The sequence below is a fragment of the Erithacus rubecula genome (genome assembly GCF_903797595.1).
Source record: "Erithacus rubecula genome assembly, chromosome: 3".
Taxonomy (NCBI): domain Eukaryota; kingdom Metazoa; phylum Chordata; class Aves; order Passeriformes; family Muscicapidae; genus Erithacus; species Erithacus rubecula.
Window position 1 is genome coordinate 106,354,033 of NC_136689.1, and position 13,473 is coordinate 106,367,505.

Here is a 13,473-nt window from a genome sequence, read left to right on the forward strand (position 1 = left end):
CACTGGGAGCTAATCTGTGTCTGCAGAGTGTGGGTACAGTAACTGATACAACAACTCGACTTGCTTGATAACAGCATACTTTGGGTGTAGATTCAAGTGATAATAATTACTTTTTTAGAGGATAGATGTGTTATCCAGAGACTGTGGAAATCAATCCATTGTCCTCCATTGCTGCCTGGTTCAGATGTACATGCAGCTTCTCTTTCTCAAAGGTGACTGTGTGCTTGCTAGGTCCTCTAGTGACCTTCCACTGGAAACTTGGGCCGAAAAGGAGGAAAAACTGGTTGACTGGTAGGGGTCTCCTACAAGATGCAATTGCCTCTTCTTCAAATATTATAGTAAAATTTTCTGGTTTAATAAATTAATACTTACTGTTGTCTCAAAGCACAGGAAGACATATGCTTTTATTTTAATTATGCTCTTCCGGTGTGAAAGCTAAGGTTCAAAACAAGAGAACTTCAAACTCCATGTAAAGGTGAACCAGAGCTAACCATGGGACATGTTTTTCTGAATTCACTGTTGTTCCTAGGGAACAGAACAGTACACAATCTGCGTGATTGTTTGCACAGCATAACCATGCACTTCTTTGTTGGCAGCCTCATAACATGCTCATAATAGCTATATTTTGATAAAATTGCAAAAGAGATGGTATGGAAAGTGAAGTTGAATTTGCCACCTTTTACAGATTTAAAGTGCTCTAGTTCCTGTCGAGAAATTGCTTTGAGTATATTTGGCAATGATTCCAAGGAAGCAAGATATGAAAACTTTTGAAAATGAGTGTCCAAACATGTGTTATACCGCAATGATTTGCATACAAAAACAACAAAAATGCAAGAAAGCACAGTTTTGAAAATCTGTTCTATTAAGATACTGTTTCTCACAGCAGTGAATGAATTGCTTTCTTCTTATGTCTTGTGATATGAGAATTGCCTGGGAGGGGTTCTAATGCCTGCTAGTAGCATTTCTTTGCTATTTTAAAAATCCTTGTTTTTGTGATCAGTGCATGAATAAAATTTTGAGTGGAAAACCTATGGAAAGGAATGAAGGCAAAGTTTTATATTTTAAATATAGAAAAAGTCAAAGCCCTTTTTAATTGCTGCAGAATGAATAGTAAGAGAAAGATTCCTTTAAAGAGGTTCCAAATGACATGATCTTTCATTTCTTCAGTTACTAAGAAACTGAGAATTGCAGAGAAACAGGAAAGAAATTCAGATTCATTCTGATTTTTATTCATGGTACGTGCAGGTATATGTGACAGTGTAGTAGATTGCAGGATGCTGTATGTGTTCATGAGTTCTAGAAAACCTAGAAGGATAAAATTGATTGTTCTTCATACTTGAAATATTTTCATCTTAAACTCCTTAGCCTAAGCATTCTAAATTCTGCAATTGTAAAATGAGAAAATGTTGATTCTGTATTGATTTCTAAATATTTGGGTTTTCATTTAATTTCTGATTTTATGTAAAAGTTGTTGATGCCTTTGCTGTTACTAAAGATGGTCTTTCCTGGTCTTTCTGCTGCAGCCAGCTAAGGTGAGCAAGGGATGTAAATTTATGATGTGCAGTCACCTGGCCATAAGCAGCAGAATGACACTAGCATATTTTATTCTGTATTGATTTGTGTATTCTTCCAAGTCTGAACTTGTGCCAGGAATATGTTGCTACTCTAATACACTTTACTTACTCCTTTTTACTGATTATCATTGTCATAGAACCTTGGCGATTCTACATTAAGTTCTTAAAAAACTCCCCGCTCTACTCTTCCATTTATAGATGAATGAGGTTAATTGTCTTAGTCATTTTTCATATATATTTTAGCATTAATTAATCTAAAGCTTTTTGCTGTGATAGTAAATCTGAAAGAATAATGTATGATTTTCAGCCATCTCATTGTCATTATGTGTAATCTTAAAAAAATGCTGTCAGACTATTCAGCCTCTTTTTTTTTTCCATAAAGGCAAAAGAGCAAATATTTTTGCATTACTTGCATAATTAAATGCATAAGGATTAAATTTCAAATTTACAAAGCAAATATATGTTAGAAAATAAACCAAAAAACTCCTCTGATGTACCCTTTGAGAGGTTACACACCTAGCTCGTTTTTTACATCTTGGGGAAGAAAAACTCATTTTTGTTTCTGAAGTATCTTTCCTGTTATGCTGGTTGGTTGTAAAATGGTCAGCAGGCAGGCAGTTCTTCTGCTACCTAGAAGGTGTAAAAAACTTTTAAGGCAAACCTTTCAGGGACATAGAAAATGTATGGCTTTCTTCTGTGGGAGGTGGCAGGGAGGGAGAAGTATTTACTTAACATTCATACTTGTGCTGATGGTGAATGGTGTCAGGCCAGCAGACTTGGACACTGAAATCTCTTTACAAGGCAAACACCAGTGCTCTCTTCAGAGCACAGTACTTTGGATTTTCTATCCTGAAAACATTTCCCATCCTGCTGTTAATTTCTAGGCACACCACCTGCTGTCTGTACACCCTAGCATGAGCTTCTGCTGATTCTGCTGCTGTGACACAGAGTGAGATCCACTCTTGCCTCAGTGCTCCTTTTCCCCTGTGCCTCACTAGTTGTTCTCCATCTTGCATTTCTTTTGTTACTTATTCTTGTTAAGCTCTAAAATTTCCCTTGCTGAATTGTATTTAGGTTTTCTGCAGGCTGTTTCTCAAATTCAGTAAAATTGCTTTAACAATGTACTCTTGTCATCCAGCATACATGCAGCTTTTCCAAGCTTTAGTGTCATCTGCTCAGTAGAGCTTGTTTTCTTTTGTAGAATTATATTTCTCTTTGCTGATGGAAGTCTGTGAGAAACAGTAACCAAAAACTTATTAAGTTGGGCTATATGATACCTACTGCTGCTTCTCCAGCAACAGGGTCTGCTGCTATGTCACAAAGAATATTTTGAAAGATTTGAAGTAAGTTGTTCTTGACAGGCTTATATATTACCCAATTTCATATCTTCTAAATATTTCCAAATAATTTTTATTCCATATTTTGGGGAAATTGAAATTCAGTTTGCTGTATCTCTACTTCTTTGGACCTGTAGTTTTTAATTTCTTTTTAAGCTAATTGCTGAGTGTTTTCCATTCTTTTGCAATCACTGATATCCTCTACAAATTCTCAAAAATTACGATTGATAATTCTGAGGCTGATCCAGTCAACTTTAATTACCTGTGGTGAATTTCAGCACATTTAACGTGAGATGTGAGAATACGTAATATACTTAATTATCATCTAATCAATTTTCCCATGTTTGTTCCTGGTGTTGGTTTTAGCAGCTGTCTAATCATAGACACATTTCTGATTAGGCATTAGAACTCCTGTGCTTTGAGTGTAAGTACTCAGTGCCAAGCCCTTCTTGGAAGAGCAAGTCAGTTTCCTTTCTGCTGGTGTGCTTACAGAAATTTCTTTGTGCGTGTTGTGTGGGTGAGTTTGCTGAAGTTTAATTTCCTGATGTGCTTTTTCTTCTTTTTGTGTTCACCCTTGTTTTCCTAAAAATGAATGATCATCCTTTCATGAATGCTCAGTTTTTTAGCTGCTGCTTCTTCACAGGTTCAAGTCAACCAAGTACAGTCCCAGAAACTTGCCAAATGCTTTTCTGTCCCTGTCTTTCTTTTCTCTTGGTTTTGCTCTTTTTTGTCATTTCCTGGAAATTGCCTGTAGAACCAACAGAAGTAAGCTGTCTGTTCAATTCTGTTTGGAGGGCTGCTCTTTTGTGAGGAATAAGACCAATTGAAGAGGACTAAAATTATCAGGGAGATATAAATAAAACAGAAGCTGGGATGAATTAGTTGTTTGGATTAAGGAAGAAAAGATTGAATATAGACATAGTAAATCTCAGCTACATAAAAGATAGGAAAAGAGTGAAGGAGTATGTTATCCTGAATGTCTGCTATGGACAGAGCAAGTAATAAGGCCTTTAAAATGTAGAATAGAAAGAGAATATGCCAATTAGAAAGTACAAAGTTTGGATTTTTTAAACAGGAACCATTAATTGCTGTCACGAGCCATGGAAGAGATGTGAAAGGTCTCACCACAACCCAGTGTAGCTGTAGATGTGTCTGTCAGGAATAACCTAGATTTGGTTGATCCTGCCTTGAACTAGGGAAATGAACTAGTATATCCCTTGATCCATGTTTTTCTATGAATTTTTCCAGAACAGTTTTCAGTACTTGAGCTATACACATTGTTTGAGTCCTAGGGGAGAATATCCAGCCAAACTCTGTTAAGTGTTTGATGCTAATAACCCTAGATTATGTCTTGGCTTTCTGTGGTTCTCTTTCTCCTTTGCATGGTGAGGCTGGGAAATTGACTTGTCTGGATAAGATTAAAGCCAAAGATCCTCAGTACAAGTTAAAAGCCAATAAACTTTCAAAATGGGACAAGCTGCTTTATTTCTTGGAGTACAACTTTAGCCCACAGCTATGATAGCTATTTACTTTCCTCCTCCACTAGACTCAGGACTGTGAATACTGGAATGGGATAGTTTCATAGTGTTTTTGCAATTCAGCTGGAGTAATTGGCTTCTGTATGGTCAACTAACTTGAACATGACCTTATTCTGTTCAGGTAATTCATAGAAGAGTTTTTAAAAGCTGACTTGTCTCACTCTGTTCTCCATTTTCCCGTAGGAATCTTAAACTTCTTTTTCTTGATGTTTCTTTGTTAATCTTAATTTCATCTATGGGAATCAGAGATGTATCTCTTCCACTTCCTCTGTTTTTTCCTCTGCATATTTTGCCTTTTGCTTTGCAAGACTAAGCTATTTATTGATTTATTGTTGTGACAATTGTCTTTCAGAAGACTAAGAGATGCTTGCCACTGGCACTGGCAATAGTGCTGTTTTGTTCTGCACTCCACAGTGTTGATAATATTTATCATGAATGGTATCATACCATATTAAGTCTTCCGAGCCTAGGAAAGCAGCACAAAGTATGACCCTAATAAATTTCAAAGACACTCTTACTCGATTTACAGGCTTTGTGCAGAAATATGAAACTAGTGGGTTAGCTAGAATTAAACCCACTTTGAACTGCAGAGTGGAGTCATCAATGGAATAAAACACATGATCCGTGAAGGGTCTGTCTTTAGCTTTGAAGTTAGAGGGGTCTCCTGCAAATGTTACCATCACTTGTGAATCCTTTGATCTTTTTGACAGTGTCTCTTTAAGCCTTGCATACTTCATCCTTAGAGCTATTGACTTTAAAAAAATCCCTTCTGAATGCTGCTGTTTCTGTAAATAAGCTAAATGAGCTGGCAACTGTCTTCTGTTGTTTATCTTTTTCAGGTTCCTTGTTTTATTGTATGCATATAGACAGAATTTTTTACTTTCTTTCTCTGTAAAATCATTCCAAGATACCATTGTAATTCATAATTATTAAGTCGTAGTTTTTATCTTTCACTTAGAAAAAACCAAATGCCCTGCAATTACCAAAGCCACTTAAAAATTTAATTGAAAGAACCACAGTTTTTGTCTTGAAGGCTGTGGTTGCCAGCGGAAGAGCACAGACAGTTAGGAGGCTTCTGTGGTTGCATATGTCTGATGGAATTTATTTGGGAGCCTCTTCAGCTGAAGGGAGTGTATTGTTTTGTCTGAAGGTAGTTATTCCCTGCAATGGACTGAAAAGAAGCCATGATGGAAAGAGAGGGAGAAAGCTATTTAGATTCTTTTGCCTGGCATTATTAGGTTGATTTTCATGCTTCTACAGATGTGGCTTTTGGCTGTAAAGCAGTGAAAGAAACAAACTTCAGTACAACCTGTCTTTCTGCGTAAATTCACTTCAGACATGTCTTTGAAATGCTGTTTTTTCTAGTGTAACAACAGACCATCTAATTTGGTAGGCAGTTCTGATAGCAGCAATTTGCCAGCTGAAAATCTCAGGCTTGCTCCTTCTTGCCTAGACAATTCCCAGCATTGTTATGTGTGGTGTAGTTCAACGTGGTAAAAACCGGTGGGTTTTCTATATTACATTCCAGCACAGGAACTGTAACTTGCATAATCACACCTCTGTCACCTCTGTAATAATTATTTCAGCTTTTGGTGATGTAGCCCTAGAACAGCTAAGGTATTAACTCAAGCCTGAGATCAGGGTTGTGAATTCTTGATTACATATTGCTGCATTGTGATTACCCTGCTGCTTAAAACTTGCCTATATCTGGACAGCTGTAATCCCACCTTTGTATTGATTTGGAAACTGGTTATGGGTGAGATGTAGAACAGATGTGAAATAAAATATCAAATGTGTTCCCTCAGTGAATTGCAAAGATGAAGAATTTTTTAATCATGGTGAGTCAGTCTTCCATAGTGTGTAACTATATAAGACAATATAAGACATTTAGCTACCTGGAATGTTTTTTTGTTTTGTTTTGTTTTGGTTTTTTTTTTATATATTTTTTATTTTGCCTGAGTCATCATTGTTGTAATTTTTTTCTCCATATTTTAGTATTCAGAAATTATCTGGAGTGTTTTATTTGTTTTAATGCTTCTCTTCTTTCCTTCACAGGACAGTGGAGTCTCTGTCTAGGGAGTTTAATAAACAGTCCAGTAAAATCAATCTCCATATCAGTGGTTCTTACAAAGTTATCATTATAATTAAGGTGTGAATTTAATTTTGAGTTTCAGATGATAAATGGCATAGCTTAAATTGTAAGTACCTTTTGAATATGACACAGAATACTTTGGAGGATACTGTTCTTACTGGTAAGAGTATTAATTGAGCATATACAAAAAGAGAGTGGAGACAGAAGCAAAGTAATATTTATTAAAGCTAAAGGTAGAGCTAAGAATATAACCTGGTCCTTGTCTCCTCCACTGCCAGTGTCCTGGCCATTAAGTTGGTGTGGCCTGTGCAGTATCTGCTAGTTCCCATCTATGTGCAGTCCCATGTCCCATGAGTTTCTGTAAGATGAATCTTCCTGCTTTCTCATATTTCTCCCATGGTCTCGTTACCCATATCTACTATCATCCTTTTCCCCTTCCTTTGTGGACTCAAACTCCGTTATGTTAGCCTGAAATTTTCTCAAGTGTTACAAACATCCCAGTATTTATTTTGTGTTCGGACTTGGGGCCAATCAAGCATTTTTCTTTAGTTTGGTTCCAGGACATATTATGAGAAAATAAAACAATTCAATTTTTTTTTACCACATTTGGGATCTTCATTGTGGTTCAGGAAAGTTCATATGGTTTCCTTTTTTGTATTAGCACTTGATTTGTCATCATGTTGAAGTTTGTTCCTGCATTCTTGGGTCAACTGAGATTTTGGAACAGTCAAATCGCTTTTCTTTAAGATTAGTGTGTTGTTGTTACTTTTCCATATGCATTTTTGCCCATTTAGTATTCAAGACTTTAGTTTTCCATTTGGTACAATATTTCTCTTTATTTAGGTGCTAAAACATGCATGGTAACCAGCATTCCTTCTTTCATGTAAATTCTAAGATATAGTCTTGCTTGATTATTTTTTTTAATATTTTTTGAAGATCTGCTATAAAACTTGCTTTCCATCTATTAACAGTTCTGCAAAATGTATCTGCAAAAATTGGGAAAACAGCTATCCAGTCTGTGTGACATACTTGTCTCCTAGGTGCTATTAAACTATTTTTATTTTACTTGTGCTATTTAGGTTTCTGCTCCTTCCATGCAAGCCTAATCTGTGTATAAAGCACTATATGAAGCTTTTTTAAATTTCATTGATGCTGTCTTGGTAAGAGAAAGTGACCTGTGTGATTGTTAAATATTCAAGTTATAATACATTACATCAAGTTATAATATTCAGAGGATATATGAAAAATTTAAAAGTTTTTTTACCTGTAAGGTGAAAAATAAGTAAAACTTATGATAGTTAGATTTTGTGATGTGATAAATTTTTCAAGTTCTAAAGATCTGTAGTGCAAAATTATTTTCAAGTCCTTCTTCTGTATCACAGCCTAATATTCTGAAATTAAGACCTCCATTAATTTAATGTTAAAGATTCTCCTTATTTTAATACAAGTGGAAGTCCAACAACTTAAATGTAAAAAAATAATGTATAGAAGTGCAGATCTTAAAAGATTTACTAGTTTTGTGCAGTCATGATATCACTTCCTGTTAAATGTTGTTTTAAGTGTGAGGCAGACATCAGCTGTGACTAGATAATGTAAATTCGTCAACAATTCCAGTGTTGCTTTTCATGGTATAGTGATTACTTTATCAATATATATTTTTTTATGCAAGAATTTAAGTTGTATGGGCTTTTTCCTATGTTGTCTCTCTCTCAGTGTAGACTACTATGGAAAGAGACAGAAAAGCAGCAATGTAGTTAAGGCTGATGAAAAGAGAAACCTTGTACATTATAAATTGGTGTTACCAAAAGTGTATATTGTGTCCTATCTGTCTTCCCATGTTTCTCCTAGACAGTGTAACTACACTGTATGCTACATGATATTTTTTTCTTTAATGTTTCAGTATTATAAAGAGTAATTCTGCATTAAAAATAATGTTTCTTTTTCAAAAAGAGAAATTAAATAAAAATATCCAACAGGCCTAAATGCATTCAAAACAATCAGATACTCTCTCAAACTACATCAGGAAAGTTTCACCATATCTTCAATCCATCCTCCCAGCAGTGAAAGTTTTAGGTTTGGTTTATTTGTTTGGGGTAGTTTGGTGGCTATTTTGTTTTGTGTATGTGTAGTATGTTTCCTATAGTGTTGTGCATTAAGCCTCAATGTAAAAAATAATGGCTGAAGAGATGCAGTTTTCCAGTCTACAGATTGTTTTCTTTCCTTTTTTTCCAAAGTCTGGCTGCAGTTGTATAAGCATGACTATGTGAAAGGTAGGTTAAAGATTAAGATTCAAGATTAAATTCTCTGATTCTACTGCCTTAATCAAACTCTTTTGCCAGCATCACTTTAAGAGAAGCAAGGACATGGAAGAGCTTTCCAATAATAGTTGTCCATTGTTGTCCGGACATAGTTTTCAAAAATATTCTGGGGAAACTGAAAGTTGACAGAATGTGTTTTTCCTTCCATCATTGTCCTGAAATGAAGATCTACTACATATTAACACTAAAGTGCAGAGGTAAAAAAACAGTGGTTTTGAAATAAAAATTGGAAGGAAGAATGCTTAATATTGGTGCAATTGATATAACTAATAGATATAACTGATACTGCCTAGGGGCAAAATATAAGAATCTTGTGGAGTAGACAGTGACCTTGCTCAGCTCTCTTGTGCTTGGAAAAGGCAAGACTAATCTACTGGATTTACTTCATATTTGGACAAATGCAATTCAACACATAAGCCGGTCAGGACCAGCCATATATATATAAAAATTTCAAACACAGAAGGATACAGAAAATTCAGCTAGATAGAGTCACCTTTTGAATGTACACTCTGGTAAACTATACTTAGGAAAAGAGTTTAATCTCTTGAAGGCTTAAAACCTGCAGTGAAAATGGAAGTCTGGCTGAGAACTTGAAGACATGCCTGCATTTAATGGATTTATGAGCTTTTGTTGCACCATACAAGTAACCTAAGAAGCTGCTTTTCCTTGCAGGTGTAAAATGAATTACTCTAGGTTTCAACTTGCCGTTGCTGATTGAGATTTATTTGTTGGGCTTGAATTTTTTTGGCATTTGTTTTGTTCTCTGTATTTCCCTTTTGCATTGAAAAGTTAGTATTTAAGCCTTTTATTTATTACTGCTTTAAATTTCATTTATCCCACAGCTGACTTTTGTCTTTATTTCTAAGCATTCTGTCTTGAGGGACATGCACAGCATCCCACAAAATAGTATAATCTTCTTTATGCTATTTCTAGTATTCCATAGCAACTGAGTGGGGAAAAAAGAGACTAAACTGAACACTACAACACGGCAATTCATTACAGATTTTCCGCTTAGTATTCAGTAAATTGTCAAGTCCTTATTTTCATCATTAGCATATTTTTCACAGAGCAGAAGCATAGCCATTTCTGGCAGACTGAATTAAATCTGTTATACTTGAATGTGAAAGAAGAAAACATTGTCAGGCTTTCTATGAAAGCATCATTTTCTAGTAATAATTTATTTCTCTGGAAGAGTTTGCTGTGGATGTCTTTATGTTTCTATAAAGATATGGGTGTGTATGTTTCAGTCTACCTGCAATTAAACCATTCCTTAGCTGTAGAGGGAAAACCACAGGAAAATCAATGAGGGGTTTTTTTGTTGTTCTTGTTGTGGGCTTTTTTTTGGTTTGTTTTTTTGGTTTTTTGGGGGTTTTTTCTGTTTTTTTCTTTTTTTTTTTTTTTTTGTTTGTTTGTTTGTTTGTTGGTTTTTATTTTTCTTTTCGTTTTGCATGAGCTGAGAAATTTACTAGTTCTCTTTTAGAGAGATTGATGGCTATGCACTGCCACATGTAATTTAAACTTTTGTAATACATTTTTAATAGAATCAAACCCCCAAAAAAGCCTCAGAATTTCACTGTCTGAGGACAATGAAAAAGCTCAGGTATAACTATCCAGAAATTTTTTTACATGTGTATTTCTTTTCTTTGTAAGACTAGCTGATAGCAATTTCATGTTATTCAAGTCTCGTAGGTAGTCTTAATTACTGTGAAATTAAATTACGTGCATCCTTGTCATTTCAAAACAGAATTTTAAAAGTGCCTGAACATATTTTGCTTGCTTATGTACTGTCATATGAAGTAAAAATGTTTTATTCAAGATCTGATTTTTCTTTCAGTAGTTTAGAAAGCTGTCTTCTATTTGTAATTCCAATATACTCTGCATTGGTCCCCGAGTCTTTTTTATGATTGCTATGTGTTAGAACCAGTCACTGTGTGGTTGACAGATATTTACAATACTGAAAGAGAACTGGGGACTATAATGTGTACCTCAAAGGAAGGTATAAATAGAAGAACTTAAAAACTGCATGTATGAAATTGTATTTATGGGCTCGAGCATATAAATAACACCTACAGATACAAAGTCACCACCGTACATGTACAGATGCCCTTATATGCATATAAATTGTAAATCACAAAATTATAGTCAAATGCATCCTTTACTCAGTTATTCCAAGAGCTGAGTATGGGAAAGAGCTCAAATGATCTTCAAGAGCTTTTTTTCTGGTTGCCCTCAATAGCTAAAAGAGGACAAAATGATTTCTCCCTCATTTCCTTTGGTTTTCATTGTATTTGAAATATGAGGAAAGGAAAATGGGTTCTAGTAGCTCTTTTCAGTAAGTACCTCCCAGCAAGAGAAAAATAAGTGCATATAGCTGAGTCACCCAATTTAGGATCTTGCAGCATCCATAGCTACTGCTGCATCATTAATATTTCAATAAGCTTGCTTAAGATACAGTTATTTGCTATCAGAATCCATGGAGATGCACCATTCAGAGATTCACTGGCATGCTTTTATATTTAGTTAGTGAATAAAATAAAACAAGTGTAGGATCAAGACAACTATTCTGTCTTGCAAATGGCCCCTAATGCTCGCTATTCCCTCTTTCTTTTTTTTATGTCACCAATATATATGGAATTCTTGTTTTCTAGACTGCTAAATACTTCAGGTAAGCATTATCAAACATGAAATCATCGTGTAAAAAATAACATGCTCTTTACAGTGACAGCCAGGAGGTTTTTAGGAAGTTACCTTATAGAATATATGACAAGCAAGAAGTTGTTGTTTTGCTTTTATTTGTTACTTTGTTTTGTTAAACACTGCTTGTTTTCTATCAGGGTTTTTTTCCTTGACCAGTGAAAATTTGGCAGCTTCAAAGTGTATTTGTACTCCTGATTGTCTATCCCCTTTGTCCAAAGCCAGCACTCTCAACCCAGTCAAATAATTATCTTTCTTTCTTTGTAGTAGTAGCTGGTATAAATGTAAACTATTGCATCAAAATATTATTCAGTCAAATTAGATACTGAACTATATAAACTAGTGTTGGTGCAGGATTATTAGTACCCAAACTACAATCCAGGAATTAGTGACATTATTGGTACTGTTAATTAATTTAATATTCTACTTCTCATTCAATTCTTATTGAAAACAGAAAGCAATTCTGGGCTACAACTGATTTTTTTTTTGTGACCCACCTTATTTTAAGTTTCTTTGGCATGTGTAGCTCAGCTCCTTCATTCAAAGAGACTTTAATAAGGACTTCAGCAAGCTTCCTTTCAAGTGGAATGATGTGGCTATCAAAAATGACTAGTCTGAAGCTTTCATTTTTGTTATCAATGCTATATTTTCACAAAATATTTGATAGTTTCTTTTGTTATAATTTGAAAACATTGTATGTGACATTTGAAATTTATAAGTTAAATAGAAACTTAAATTTCCCAGTTCCAGACATAAGGAGCTGTCTTAAGAAGAATAAGGAGATCTACTAATAGACTAATTTGCAACAGCTGGAGTAAGTTAAAACACAAAAATAAAAGTATCTGCTTGATCCTTTGAGGGAAGGAAAAGAAGTTTTACTGTGCTGTTTTGCCAAGTTAAACTCCCTTATGTACATCAAGTATAAATTAAACATTTCACATCAATGCAAATATTTTAATTTGGCACAATACAATAAATCCTACGTTGCTGTATTTTTAAAGGTACAAGGTACCTTTTGCCCATATTGTGTTTATCTTCAGGCTTTTCTTACAGGCAAGAGCTCTTAACAAAAATATTTTATGCACATAATTAGCATGTATTAGTCAGCAAAGTTGTAGTACTTACATTTGTATTAATGTTTAGAGTGAAAATATGCTCATGCTTATACAACTATTTTTCTAGGAAAAAGTATTTCTAGAAAACCATAATTTGCTTCAGATCTAATTTCTTGTTTGCTCCCAGCTTCCTTGTTCTTTGTATCAGTTTTATTTTTCTGTTTTGGTGATAGAGTAAAAGATGCTCAAGTTCTGATTGACTCTTCAAGTATAGGAATAATGAGAAAAGTCTTCTGTAAGGAAAGGAATTATTTTTATTCATTTATTCTCTCACATGATATGACAGACTTTAGAATTTATTCTTTTTCAGTTGAATGTGAATTGAAGGTGTAGAAATAGGTTGTTCTTTTATGTCCTAGCTTTCCTTTCTTGGATTGGTTGCAATGTTTTGGATGTTAAAAATAAACATGTGGTTGCTGCATAATTGTGCCAGAATTTGACATTTAGTTTCAAAATTCTGAATTCCTTCAGTTGGAAGTTATGTCCTAATTGAAAATGGGAGAGAAGGAACAAAGAAACTGTGGAGATTTTCTTGAATTTTGGTGAATAAGAGGGCATAATATATGGTGCACTTTCTTTGTTTTTGAATAAAAATGGACAAAACTAAAAATTAAATTTAGGGGTTTCAATTGTTCTTGCTTCATTAAAAAAGGTTTAATATTATTTAATATTTCTGCTTTAAAAGAAATATGATTCTTTTATCAGAATGGGAAGTTTTCGATCGAAGGTGGGGAGGGCAAGAGAGAAAGTGAGAAGACACTGGGAGAAGAATGAGGAAGAGAGAAGAGAAAGGAAGGAAAGACAA

At 34.6% G+C, this 13,473-nt stretch overlaps 1 protein-coding gene across 1 annotated transcript in view; it reads left to right on the plus strand.

Annotated features, from left to right (window-relative positions):
• Positions 1-13,473, plus strand: part of ASXL3 (ASXL transcriptional regulator 3) — a 125,562-nt gene that overhangs the window by 26,301 nt on the left and 85,788 nt on the right. The window lies entirely within an intron of this gene.